The sequence below is a fragment of the Leopardus geoffroyi genome, chromosome D3, assembly GCF_018350155.1.
Source record: "Leopardus geoffroyi isolate Oge1 chromosome D3, O.geoffroyi_Oge1_pat1.0, whole genome shotgun sequence".
Classification (NCBI taxonomy): Eukaryota; Metazoa; Chordata; class Mammalia; order Carnivora; family Felidae; genus Leopardus; species Leopardus geoffroyi.
In genome coordinates this window covers 31456207-31470098 of record NC_059339.1, presented here as the reverse complement: position 1 = coordinate 31470098, position 13892 = coordinate 31456207, and the positions used below count along the sequence as shown (strand labels likewise).

The 13892-nt window shown below is 45.5% G+C and overlaps 1 protein-coding gene across 13 annotated transcripts in view; it reads left to right on the top strand.

The window, feature by feature from the left end:
• The window catches only part of LDLRAD4 (low density lipoprotein receptor class A domain containing 4), a 441951-nt gene that overhangs the window by 1656 nt on the left and 426403 nt on the right, over positions 1-13892 (top strand). The window contains exon 1 of one of the 13 annotated variants that reach the window (XM_045457542.1): positions 40-145. The exons of 11 other annotated variants lie outside the window; for them this stretch is intronic. The gene's annotated coding sequence lies outside the window, so the exon portion shown is untranslated. Of the gene's footprint in view, positions 1-39; positions 146-13892 lie in introns of those variants that run through there. One more of the 13 variants, XM_045457539.1, reaches the window with a different exon arrangement.

The window sequence follows — 13892 nt, the reverse complement described above, 5'->3', positions numbered from 1 at the left end:
CGGTGGAATAAACAGGAAGCGACGAGCACCCAGCCCGGGCTCGGCACTTGCCTTTGTTGTGGGGTCCGCTTTGCTCAGTCGCGAGGAGGCTTCCCCGCGACCCCTACCGGGTGCGCCGCCCGGGGTGGCGTTGGGGGCGCGCCCCGTAAGTACGCGACTGGAAGACAGTGGGTTCTGTTCAGGTTAATTCAGTGTGGTGACGGAGAGGGCATTTGCTTGTTTCAAAACTTTTTTTTTTTTTTAAACTGGAGAAGGAAGAGGCTTCCCTTTGAGGCAGAGATTTTCGGGAGGACGACGTGGACGCGTGGTGGGTGGGTGGCACCTGGAGAAGGCGCGCCAGTGCCCTGGTTCTGGGTTTAGCTGGCGGGGCACCGTGTCGCCGGTCAGAGCAGCGAGGAACTCTTTAAAGTAAGCAGGGCTTCCTTGCTCCTAACCGGGCATAGGAATGATTGCTGAGTGGCATTGGCCACGTAAGCTAGCTTAAATTTTGTTTTCCCCAGAGTCTTTTAATTAGCTAGAACTGGATAATTTTGATTTGCTTCTTTTCCCTTTCTCTATGTCCCAACTATTCTCTTGCCTTTCTCGCTTTGCAATTACTTTGGCAACTTATCCCCAGACCCCACTTATGATTCAGTGCTGCTTTCTAAATGTTAATTAAGATTGCGGTAGGTATTCATTGATGACCTACTATGTGCTAGGCATTGTGGGCTGTGAGGTGAGATGAGCTGTTACAGAATGTTGATTCCGAGAGCTACTATTAGTAAGTTTCTTGCAGTGGAGGTGGGTAGAGATGATGAGCAGCCTTGGTCCTTAAAAATATGTGGGTCCTGTGGCTGGTGTGGAGGTTGGTGCCTTCCCTCATGGCTAGTACTAGGAAACTTCCCTTTAAAATGGCCCTTTCCACTTGTTTGGCTAGCCAAGAAAGCTTTTCTTCCACTTGTATCTCTCCTAGAGCTTCTGGATTGAGCTCGGAATTAACAGGGAAGGTTCTGTAGAGTCTGCTCTGAGAAACTGCCATTGCATCAAGATATGTTCTGCATTTTGTATAAAACTATTTAGTCCTTTCTAATATTTATATTGAGTTTATGGTCATCTGTACATCTGCCTTTGTACTCTACACAGTTTTCTCTTGCAACATATTCTTTATGTTCAGTGAAGAATCATAATGTCAAACTTGAGTCATTACAGAGACAAATGAGATCTGAATATTAGCCATGCACATATATTCAGTTATAATATTTGGTTTCCTATCGACCTTGGAATGCCATTTGATGGCCCTTGCAAAGCAGTGCTTTTTAAAACGTAGGGGTAAATTCCTCATGATCTTTGGAAGCTTAATTCTTTTAAGAGCTTCATTTTGCTGTTGACATTGAACACACTGTTAGGAATTAGGGCCAAGACTGTAAATGCTGGTAAGGATTTGCTGTAATGGACTTAGTTGTAGCTACCTTCCTCCCTTGTTTTAAAAGACCCTTCTAATTTCTTAATGTTCTTTTATTGCCCCAGGAAGAGTTTGTTGCCACTGGCCATGGTTCTAGTTCATGTAGGTTTGTATTTACTATGGAGAAGACTTTTCCCAGCAGGGTTTTAGGGCTGTCTCTTGGATCCTTCTGGTTTGCATGACCACGGTCCTGCAGAGGAACCCAGCCAGTGCCACCTGCTTATTAAGGGATTTTGTGCCAATTTGTTGGCACATAATTTGAGAATCAAAGTCCCTCCCCCGCCTTGTCCCCCGCCAGAGTATATACATACATAGACAGATATTTCCCCCTAACTGCTGACGGTGTTCTAAGAATAGTTTTCTTGCCTGGCGCGCTGAGAGCAAGGACCCATCTGCAGAGGTGTTTACAATTTGGGACTGTGCTGTAGTCTTGGTTGACTTAGCAGCCTGGCAGAACAGCCTTGTAGCTCATGGGACACTGCCTGTTTTTCATCTGGGCTGCTGGAGGGGCAATTTCCAGCTGGACAGGGGAACATAGGTGAGAATGACTTTTGCTCTATGAGGGTAGTTTCTGTCCTGATGTCAAGTGGAGACCCCTAGGCTCCGTCTAGATCCCTTCACTGTAGCCTAGCTAGCAGTCACCCTGTGGTCTAGGCTTGAGATGACTGCTCTATGTCATCATGTGAAACCCAAGTACTCTCAGGGCTGGGGCAGTGACACGTGCTGTTGTGGCTGGTCAGATCTTTCTGGTAGTCCTTGCCATATTTCTTGTCACCTTTCATCATCGAGGCTTGTGGAGTTTCTATGATGTGTCTGTCCTTTTGGGTAAGAGTTAGTAGAGAAGAAAGAAAACTCAAGGAGCAATAGTTGTAAGAAAGATCATTTCATACTAACCTGGAAAGTTTTTAGAAACATTAAACATACTTGATGTAGACACATGGGTATTAAATATAAACAGAAGCAAAATCTCTATGTAGTCCCATCTTGCCCTTTTCTCCCTTCTTCCTTCTCCCCTTCTTCCTCATTCTATCCTTGCTCCCTTCTTTCCTTCCTTCTTCCTGTCTCAGAAAACTCTTCTGGAAGCCATTATTTTTTGGTGTCAAAGTGACTTTCTGCCTACATGGGATTTGTTAGTCTAGAATTACACCTTGACCTATATTATGGGTGTTCATGGAACGTAAATCTTAAGTTTTAAAATAGGAATGTAAAGCTTCTTCCTACTATTTGGAAATTTAGGCCACAAGACCTGCCTACATTTTAGGGAGATTTTTTTGTGTGTGGCGTTATTCACTTTACTGTTACGCAACGAAAGCAAACAGTCCCAAGCACCTGTACTATTAATTGCTACAGAAATATTGGATTCATATTCCCAGCGACTATTGTTTTTTTCCCTCTATCATAGGAGGAATTGAAAATAGTGTTTGTGTTGTCTCTTATCCATGTGATTTAAGTATGGATTGTTTTTCTCTGAATTTCCACTAAAAATGGCACTTTGGCCTTTTAAGCTGTTTTTGTGAGGACTTTTCTTTCCACCAGGCTTGTTTTCCAGATAGGTCTTGGAAATTACGAAGAACATAGCTATAATTTCTCTCTTGATTGGCAGCTGAGAGCTTTCCCGGACAAAAATAAGGCTACACTGTGCCAAATGGTTGACTTTTCTAGAATAAAAACTCTAAAGGGTATGCAAAAAGTCCTCTGGTTAATATATTGGCATTCCCAGAACCCACTAAAACTCCGGCAGCCTTCCAGACACCACTTAATGAGGATGCAGAATGTCTGGCTCAAATCCCCATGAGCAGAAGGGGGTGGGGAGCTGATGTCCACACCCTTTATTAATTTTTAATGACTGTACTTTTGTTTTGCAGATTTTGCTCCGTGCCCCCCTCATGACTGACCCCCACCATGCCACCCCCCTCCCCCATCCATTTATTTACTCATTTACTTGGCATTGGAAAAATGTTGAGACTTTCAAGGTTAAGAATCCTGCTGAGGGATCATTTCTGTTTGCATAGGTTCTTTTGTTGTTGCTTTTCTTTTTCTCCCCTCCTCCCTCTTTTTTAGAAGAGGAAGAGAGAAAAGGAACAGAAAAAGAGATGACAACTTTTTTTTTTTATGATGCTTTATTGTCTGCTGGAGGAGAACCATTTACGAAACTTTAAGTTTGTCAGACAGTTTATATGACAGTGCAAGTTGGTGCTTGCCAAGCTCCAGACAGATTGCTAATGTTACATGACAGGGATAAATAAATTACCGCTGTCTGCAACACGCTTGCACTGCAAACGCACTCTGCAGCCGGCGGTCGGGCGCTGCGCACCCAGGGAGCCTGTTGGATGTGCAGCTGGGAGGAAGGCCTCTGCCTATTGCCTAGAATTCTGTGACTTGGTTCGGAAATGAAAAGGGTGTGTCTCTCGCTTTTATTTTTGGCAGTGCTGCAGGGCAGCAGAATGCACGTAGCAGCTGTGCGTCCTTCGTTTTGCTAGGCAGCTCTGCCCCCTCGCCTTGCCCTTCCCCTTCCTCCTCTCACCCTAGCACATTCTTCCCTGTGCACCACGGGGCATGGCACCTAGTCTTCCTCCCAGGGACCTGCTGTGGAAGTAACTAAACTTTGTTCTCAGCTGCTTAGGCCCTATGTTTTCTCAAAGCCAAGTTTCAAGCTGTTTACGGTTGCGTTCTTTCTGCAGGTGCAGACATTGAGAACAAATTGTCTGAGATAAGTGTATGTGTGCTGCCCTGGGAGGGGGCTGGGTGGCACTCCTTGGGCATAATGTACTTTCATCTCTGGCAATTTGGATAGTCAGCTGGCAGAGTGACAGGTGTAATGAACTTAATGGTCTTGCTCTAGTTGTTAGCGGACACACTGCTCATATTACAAAGCCACCTCCTAAGTTGGGCCCCTGCCAAATGACTTACTCTTCCCTTTGCAGACAAGATTCAGGGCTTGGACTACTCCAGTGACGTTAAGGTCAGGAATTGGGTAGGTGTGAGCAACATCTGTGTGTCCTCATCCGCATGGTCCCTTTCTCTGCAAAGTAGAGCCATTGCATCCATTTTGCAAAAAGAATCCATCCCATCTGCCCCTGGCTAGTCATCCCTCCTTGAGAGGTGTGGCAAGCATCCTCTGTGTAGGTGTGTGGACTTCTTGCCCCTGGCATTCACAGAATGGCAGGTTTCCTGCTGTGCCTAGTCAGTTCCTGTGCACAGCCACCATTCTGCAGAAGTGGGCTTGGGCCTTTGGCTGGTGGAGGCTCAACCAGGCATTGTTTTCATTGTCTGTGGCCCTACAGGCCTGCAACGTCTGCATAGAGTTGGGGAGGGGATTTCCATAGTAAAATCTCACTGCTTCCGGAAGGAAGGCAAGAGTGGAGAGCCCACGGCAGGAGGCCAGGCTGCTTTTGGAAGGGCTCCTGGACCTCTGGCGGGCCCTCCTCCACCAGGGTACTTGGTCACAGAATAGTAGCAGCAGTTCCAAACACTTGCATAGCACTGACTATGTGCCAGGCTGCTCTTAGTGTTGCACACATATGAACTAATTTAGTCCTTAGTGCAGCCCTCCTGTGACATCTGTACTGCTACCATCCCCAGCTTTCAGGAAGGCAATAGGAAGCCCGGAAATTGCCCAGTCACACCTCTTGTAAATAAAGGGTGGAGTCAGTAGGAGGAAGCCCTTGCATTCTCTCTTTTGGGGTCTGGGCTTTGACTCCAGGCTGCCTGAGGCTGGGCCCAAGTCAGAAGTTCATCAGAGATCATTCATTTACCAGCTGGGAGGGGGAGGATAGTACCCTTTCTGTCCCTTCCTTCTTCCTTCCTGCCTTCATCTGTAACTGATTATACCCCCCCTCACCTCCAGTCCCCATTCTTATTTCTAGCTTCTGCTTTCTGTGCCTGTCTTGCTGGTGACAAGAGCCTGAGTTTTGAGAATTAGGCCATTGGTGGCTTTGTTTTGTCCACACTGAACCTTGAGTCCCTTGAAAGACAGATGAAATAAAATCAGCAGCAGTTTTATTGCCTGAGGTATTCTGTGCCATTCCTTAAAAACCTCTTTTGTTTGTCTTGCCTGGGTATAGATTGTGGGAGCATTAGGACCTATTTTCTGCAGGGTGAACTGAGGCCATTGGAGGAGAAGCCCTCTGTCTGCTGTGAGTCTGGGGATGAGGCTGGATGAGGTCCTACTTAGTCGTTTGTTCACTCAGAAGGATCCAGCTCACCCCAGTTTGTGGAATGCTACGGTTTTAGTTTTGTTCCCCAAATGTGCTTCCCACATTTGGGGGAAAAATGAAAAAATAATCGTATCTTTAAGACTTTCTATTTTGCTCCATGAGGGCATAGATTAATCATCCATGCACATCACTGTGTACTTTTCATGAAATATAGTCCGTCTTGGACAAACCTAACTGTTTGAGATTATGAAACCTAAAGTGAGTTCAGTTTGCAGGAGATCCAGATTTACTTGGGTCTGACAGGATAGTTCTTCAGCTGTTTGCAAACCTTCCCATGGCAGTGGGGCAGGGAATGGAACCCATCACAGCCCCTGAATTAAGCCAGGTGACTGGGGTGGTGCTGTCCCCTATATGATATGGTGCCCACACAATGTGTGGTACTTGATCCCAGCAGTCACCTGGATGGGGTTGGACAAGTGCTGTTCTCCTTGGGGTTGAGGCAGTGCAGGCCTCTGGAAGTTCCTGTTCTGGTCTGTGCTCTATCGCCCCCATCTCCACAGCGTTGAGCAGCCATGTTTTCATGTGGTGTGTCCCAGAGTGCATCATAGTCATCAACCCCCAGGATGCGCCCGTCACTGCCTGTGTGGCAGGTGTGAGCACCACCTGTCAAGGACAGACGTGGAGGCCTGGGTACACTGGCCACCAGCCCAGCTCTGCCCACTCTAGTTGAACCTAGACTTTTTATTCTACAGAGTCTTTTAGGCTTGCTGAACCCATCGTCATAGATCTAGGCTCTGAAATTCTTTTTTTCCTGATTATATTCTCACTGAAGATAGTTTGGAAAATGAAACGAAGAAAAAAGAAACAAAGAAGAAAATAAAAATGACTAAAATTACCTTTGATTCTACTACCTTTAGAAGACCACTGTTAATAGTTTAGTAGATTCTTTCTAGGCTTATTTACTGATTAAGTATAAAATCATGTATAGAATTTGTATATGTTTTCAGACTTAGCATTTAATCCTGAACATTTTTTCATGTAATTTAAATATTCTCCAAGAGTACCACTGCTGATAACTATAACATTCTACTCTATGGTCATATTATTATTTTTTAAAAATTTGTTTTGGGACGCTATTACCAGTTTTCTCTATTATAAATGATACTGCGTTGAACATTTTGATTACATCCTTTGGATAGATTCCTAAAAGGGAAGTTCATGGGTACAAGAACTTTTAGAGGGTCCTCCAAAAGTTATCACCAGCTTGCTTTTCAGAAAGCATGAGGCATTTTGCATTCCCACAGATATGAGGGTGGCTCACCCTTGCCAGTATCAAATATTATTACAAAACTGTGCAAATTTGGCAGTAAATGTTATGATGTTTAAATTTTCCTTTCCATCTTTTTGTTACAAGAATCTAGGTCTATATCATCTGGATCACAAGTGAAGAGAGTTCTGCTGTTTGCCAGAGTTTTGTTATGGGCAAGTACGGTGATGTTTGTGGATGATCTCCTCAGGGACGGAGAAGACCTTTGTGCTAGTTTACTTTCATTTTTTATTTTTTTTAAGTTTATTTATTTATTTTGAGAGAGAGTGTGTGTGTCAACACACATAGACGCACTTATGCACAAGTGGGGGAGGGGCAGAGAGAGGGAGAGAGAAAGAATATTAGCAGGGTCCACGCCCAGTTTAGAGCCCGAGGTGGGGCTCAATCCCAAGAACCGTGAGATCATGACCTGAGCAGAAACCAAGAGTTGGCTGCTCAACCAGCTGAGCTGCCCGGGCGCCCCAGCCTTTGTGCTATTTTAAATTGGAGATACATTCTACTTAGGTTAAGGACACTAAACAATCTACTATATTTTAAAATAAAATTAGAGGATTTTATGGCCAAGAACTGCACCTGGTTTTCCCACCATCTTCACCCTACCCGCTGAGGGTAACTTGGACTCGCAGGGGAGAAGTGGGGACCAGGAGAGAAAGTGGATTCAGTAGCCAGCTGCTGGAAGATGGTGTGCCATCTTGTTCAGTCACTTCTCTCTGTTTGAATGACTACTTTCTGAGACCACACTCTTCCCTAGCTTTGTCCCCTAGGATGCTGACATAAAATTCTCTTAGGTTTTACCTGATGGCTGATGCTCAACACTTGACGTGGGTGCCTCTGCAGAGGGCACTCACTTCCTCCCTTCCATAGATCTGGCAGAGTCTTCTGCTTCCAGCAGAGGCCTGCGCCCTTTCAGAGTCACATGCTACTATTAACAGTGTCTGGCCTCCTAAGCTGATTGCTCCTGAAGCTGGAGAGAAAAGAAAAATCATTTTAGGAGGTTTTTGATTAACTAAAGGCAAATCAGTTTTGTATTCTTTGAAAGGCAGCCTTTTCAGCTGAGAGGCTGGGACGGGCTGGCTGGAGGGGAGCCCATTCACAGGGCTGGTTGGAGGAAGCAAGATGTAATACCCGCATCTTGGGGGCTAGTCCCATTTTGCTTGTTATGTTCACATGCACCTTCATGCATCCATTTGTTCAGCAGCTGTGAGGGCTTTCTGGGCTCTGGGGTGCATGCTGGGAGTGTGCCTCATCTGTGGCATGGCCTAGTGAGCAGTGTGCGAGATCCACAGGGCCCAGGTGGGCACCATCCTCTCCTCTGTGCCTAGGTGAGTTGATCCCTGGCACCACAGGCATGGATGGTGCCAGGCTCTGCATGGGCATTTGTCTCTTGGCCTGCATCACTCCTTTGTTGGCCATGCCGTCAACCCCATGCTGCATTCTAGGTACAAACCCACTCTTGCCATGGCTGGCAGTGTGGACGGTGCCAAGACCTTGGAGATGGAGTATGCAGAAAACTGCCAGTGGGTGGCAGGGCTGGTTGGTGGCCACACAGGTGGTCTGACCATAAGGGGTCAGGCAGTATCTTTAGGGGAGCAGCTTGTGCTGGTCCCTTTCTGCAATTGGGAGGGAGGCTCCCAGACAGTTGCGTGCTAGTGATGTTATTGAATAGTTTGCTGGAACATTTACTCAGGGCATTTTGGGTGACTGAAAAATACACCTTGTGTACTTTCCCCCTGTTTGTTGTTGGCTGGTGTGTGTGGGTCTGACAGACTTTTGTTTAATTTGACCTTCCTGCATTTGGCTTGTTCCTTCAGCAGAATGAGAAAATGCCAGACTGTTTTTTCTAGGAGGGATAGAGGGCCTTTTTGGACATAATGCATGCGTTATTTTAAAGGTAGAGGTAATGTTTACAGTTGGATGGCTTGGGTGAATGTTTGTTTTTCTGCTACTTCAGCTATTAAGATAAATATTGTACCCTTACAGAACTTAGCTTTCATCCTATTCATATTTAAATGTGAGATTCAGAATCTTTATTTCTAAACCAGAGGTAGGTCCTGGGACTTAATTTTTTTTTATCTGAAGAGTAATGTAAAAATAATAAATATTATATATATGCACACATATATATATATATACAGTCATAACTACATGATTATTAGTAAATTTAATCCAGAAAAATCATATTTGCTTTCTGATAAACACAGTGGACATTAAATGGAGTTGGAATTATTTAATGGAACTCTTAGTGCATTACTTTGCAATGTGAATGCATCCTTTTATTGTTATAACATGGTTTATATATTGGGTTTTAAAAATTGGGGCACATTTGTGTGCCTAAGGGGATGGCTCCCACTCTGGCATCTGCCATGTAGCAGGCCTTCCACTTGGCCCACCTGAGGAAGCAATGTCAGGGCAAAAACGTGGGCCTGAGCACACTGTCTGCAGCACTCTGCTGTCCACACTTTGCTGTCCAGTGTGTATGGAAGTATCTGAGTAGACGTGTTAGGAGGGGGGTGCTATATCTTCTGAGCTCTTGTCTGACTGAACCCTTGGGAGGCTGCATGACCTTGGGAAGATCAGTTTGCTCTTCTCTAAAACAACTATTTGCCCACCTCTTAGGTTTTGAAGAGGATTAAGTAAGATAATGCTTATGCAAACCAGTTGGGAGAGGCTCAGTGAACTACCATGGTGAGTGCCCAGTAAATGGCAGCTGTCATTAAGTCAGATAAGGATTTGTGAGGCATCTGCCCAGCCTGGTATGGAGACCCAGCTCCTGCCTCTGTAGACTATGTGTACAGGAAGCAGCCAGCAAATAAGAGCAGGCAGTTTATAATCAGGTCTCAAGTTAAGAGTTGGGAAGCCCCAGGGGTGCTTGGGTAACTCAGTTGGTTAAGTGTCCGCCTTCTGCTCAGGTTGTGATCTCACAGTTCGTGGGCTCAAGTCCTGCATTGGGCTCTGTGCTGACAGCTCAGAGCCTGGAGCTTACTTCAGATTCTGTGTCTCCATCGCTCTCTGCCCTTATCCCACTTGCGATCTGTCTCTCACTGTGTCTCAAAAATGAATAAACATTAAAAAAAAAAAAAAAAAAGAATTGGGAAACCCCATTTAAGCCCCAAGTCAGTTAAGTCTTTGTACATGGAGAGAGTGAGATGGCTGGGTATGAAGGGCAGTAAGCTCTGCCAGCTTGCTTCTGTTACCCCTTGCTCTGCTCTACATTCTTGTGGAGCACTGTGATGCCTAGGCACTGGCTCTATCCCCATACTGCTGGAAGGCAGGTACCCAAATGGTTACTGCACCGGGTGGTGGCCTCGCCAGGGGACTGGCAGCACGAGGAGGTATAAAGATCCCAGAGGAGCAAGGAGGACATCTAGGTCTACTCTGGTCAGTCAAGGAGGACTCCAGGAAGAAGCTGACTTTGGGCTGAGACTTGGTGAAAGAACACAGTTTTCCCAGGTGGACAAGCAGGAAGAGAGTGTTCACTGTCAGTGGCTTCGAGAAAGCTATGTGCACTGGGGTCTGGAAGGCAAATACCAGAGCTTCAAACTTCGGTGTATAAGTGTGTGTGTCAATTTATAGATAAATATACATGACCCATGTGTGTGCTCGTACATTTTTGCTCATAGGAGTATGTTCTTAAAATTGGGGGACTGGGGCACCTGGATGGCTTAGTCGGTGGAACATGTGACTCTTGATCTTGGGGTTGTAAGTTCAAGCCCCATGTTGGGTGTAGAGCTTACTTAAAAATAAAAAATCTTTTAAGAAAATTGGGGGACCACTGGTGAGCAGTGGGAACAAGTGTGCAGAACAGGGATGAGAGAGAGTAGCTGTAAGGGTAAGAAAGGGGCTGGTTATTTCACAGGTTAATAGTGATGCATATAGCTCTTGAAATTTAGAACTCTAACTGCACTTACCCCATGAAGTGGTGAGCCTGGTGAAGAAAATCCTAAATTATTTGTTAGTGTTTAAGAGCCACCAGCTTAAAATCTATGTGCCATATTTTGCCACTTTGCTGCCCTCACTTTTGCAGGCACCTTTTCCTGAGTTTATGACTATTGGGGTATGGCGAGGGGTGGGGGTTTTGTGCTCCGGTTTAGGTAATATGAAATGTTAATATAAATGCTTTGTTGACCCAGAGAAATAATTGTCAAGAAATTGAGATTGTTTATTCATGCTCTGAGTGGGGGTAACAGTTTTAGAGGCCATGTGCATCTATGAAAATGGTCAAGTTCAATTAATATGTCAAGGGGGTTGTGGGGCTGCAAGGGATAAGTAAAGACTGGTTCTTTTCCTGCCTGCCTTCAGAGACTGTACATCATGGCCAGAGTTTTGTGTGTCAGACACACGTTGGTGTTAGTCGGTGAGGCAGCATGCAGGTAGGAGGGAACTCCATGCTGATGGTGTTGGTGGAAGAGGCTCTCGTCGGGGATGGGTGGAAGGGCAAAAGGGCTCAGGACAGATTTTGTGGGGAAAAAAATGGCAGTTGATACGCGCCTCTGAGATGGGCAATGACAGGAAGAAAACAGCTTGCTGGAAGGGTGTGGATCAACGCAGGGGAACACAGAGAGGTATTTGGTGAACACCAGTTTGTTGGAAGCTCTGTCCTTATTGGATCTGATAAACGTTAGCTGTTGTCATCATCATTTTTGTTCTTGTTGTGTCAAGGCACTGGATTAAGGTAGGCAAGACCAGTTCTGCTGTGGAGTGTTTCATCCCATCTTTGCTGAACACTGAGTCAACAGCCAGTAACGGTGAAGAAAAAACAAGCCTGTTGGGAGACCTACTTTCTATTTATTTCCTTAATCTGTTTGTTTGCACTGGATACTCTGTCTTGACTGTAGTTCTGTAATACTCAATATTTGTTCACATTTCACAGAATGCTTACATTTCATCCTCCATGCAGTTCACACCAGGAAGCCAGGTTTATTCCTTTCATATGGTAATTACAGTGCCTTCTATTTGCAAAACATTTGTAACTTTTTAAAGCTTTTCATAGACAATATCTAATTTCAGGTTCCTTGGCTTTAAGGAACAAATAATTAATGAAATGTACATAGAAGTGTAATTAATGGATTCGTTCCTTACTCTTCTCTAATGTGGCCGTTAGCTGAATGTGGAACTCAGATTGGAGTTTATTTTAATGTGCAAAACCTAATGGGAAAGAGATGTCCTGTCGTTGTCCAAGCCACAGAACGAGGTATTTCTGAAGTTGCTGGGACCAAGGCTTTTGCCCCTTGCTTCCTGGGCAGGCACTCAGTCGACATAATTTTAAGAGGTTGGGGTAAAGCACTCAAAATCCAATTCAAAAGTACAGCCGGACACCCATGCAATCCTTCCTCAGGTGGACTGTGCAGACCAGAGACCTCACTGAATTGAAGTGTATGGGCAGCCTGGGTGGATGTGGAAGCCTCCTCTCATCTCTTGTCCTTTGTTAAAGGGAGGCTTACCGGTGAGCTCCTCGTGGCACTTAAAAAGCTGTAGAAGGTTCTGGCAAATCTAAAGTGTCCAGCCATTGTTAACAGCAGAGCAGGCGCACACCCTCTTGTGTGCTGTGGGTCCAGGGCACTTGGGATCTCTGTCCTTAGCCTGCGCTCCTTTTTTTCAAGGTGGTTTTGGCTTCTGTCATGGTATCAGTTTGTTCAGCTGTGCAGGCAAGTCGCTGTCAGTTCTGTCTCTCTCCTTTTAGCAAAATAGTTTTCATTCCGAGTTGGGGCCCTTTGTCCGGGTTACATAAGACTGTTCTGTGGCCTCAGCCCTTGGCCAGCACCTGGCCACCTCCGCCCAGCCCTTGCCTCTCTCTACCTCTAGCGGCCCCTTTTCTCCGCTCAGCTATTTACTGTTGTGTGTGGCTCTGCTTCTTCCTCTGTGGTTGCCAAGTATTCTGATCCCCTTCTTGTATTCCAAGTGGAAGTCATTCACACCGCCGTTCACACTTGCTTTGCAGTTTTCTGCTCTCTCTCCTCCACAGACCTCAGAAGTGCTGTGTCTAACTCTCGCTCCCTGAGGCCGTGTGTGGAGACTGCCTACCTAGTCCAAGCACTCAAAGCCTGCTTCAGCAGTCCTAAGCCTGTAATAGAGACACAGGCTGGAGTGTCTGCTGGCTTTTCCCAATTTGGACACCCCCTGACAGTGGTGTAGATACGGTTCAATGGTTTTGGTGGCAAGTGAAGTGCTTTCTGGTCTCCTTGGGTATTTAGTTTGTGTGATCAATAAGGACTGAGGCTCAGTTGGTAGCTGCACATGGTGAGTTATGTGGACAGGTTGTAATGAAATAGCCCTACCTCTGCAGAAAATGGGTGCCCTGAAGGGTGTGGTACTGATGGGATATGCTCTTTCCGTTGCTTAGAAAGTGAACTTGTCTCCTATACCATTTGAATATATTCTCTGCTGTTGGAAAATAGAGTGGTTACGTGATTCATTGGCTTGTTCACTGATTGAGAGAGGATGGCAAGATGTCAGTGGGCTCTCCTGGCTTGCTCTCAGAGTTGACAGGGGTATGGCAGGCAGAACCCAGCAAAGAATAGAAGAGCTGCTCTTGCAAGCTGGCCGAAGAACCGAGTGCCCTCTTGTTTGATATACACCTTTCTGTCACTTATTTGCCACTGTCTCTGGTGCTGTTTTATTGACAGCCTTCTCCAAATGTGTCTGAGCGCCTGGTCACCCTACCTCTATGATGAGGCCTGCCAAGCAAAGCTGCTGAGGACGGTCGTTCTCAGAGGTGTTCATTGGTATCTCTCCCTCATCTGTCAGTGGAGGTTTCCAAACCTAGAACCTTATACCCACATTTGAAGCTTAGAGGCAGAATTCTTTTGCCTGTATTGAAATTCATTATGCAGTTTGAACAACATGGGCTTGAACTGCACAGGTCCACTTACACGTGTTTATTTATTTATTTTTATAAATACCATACAGTACTATAAATTAAATATATTTTCTTTGTGATGTTCTTTTTTTTAAAAAAACATATTTGTTT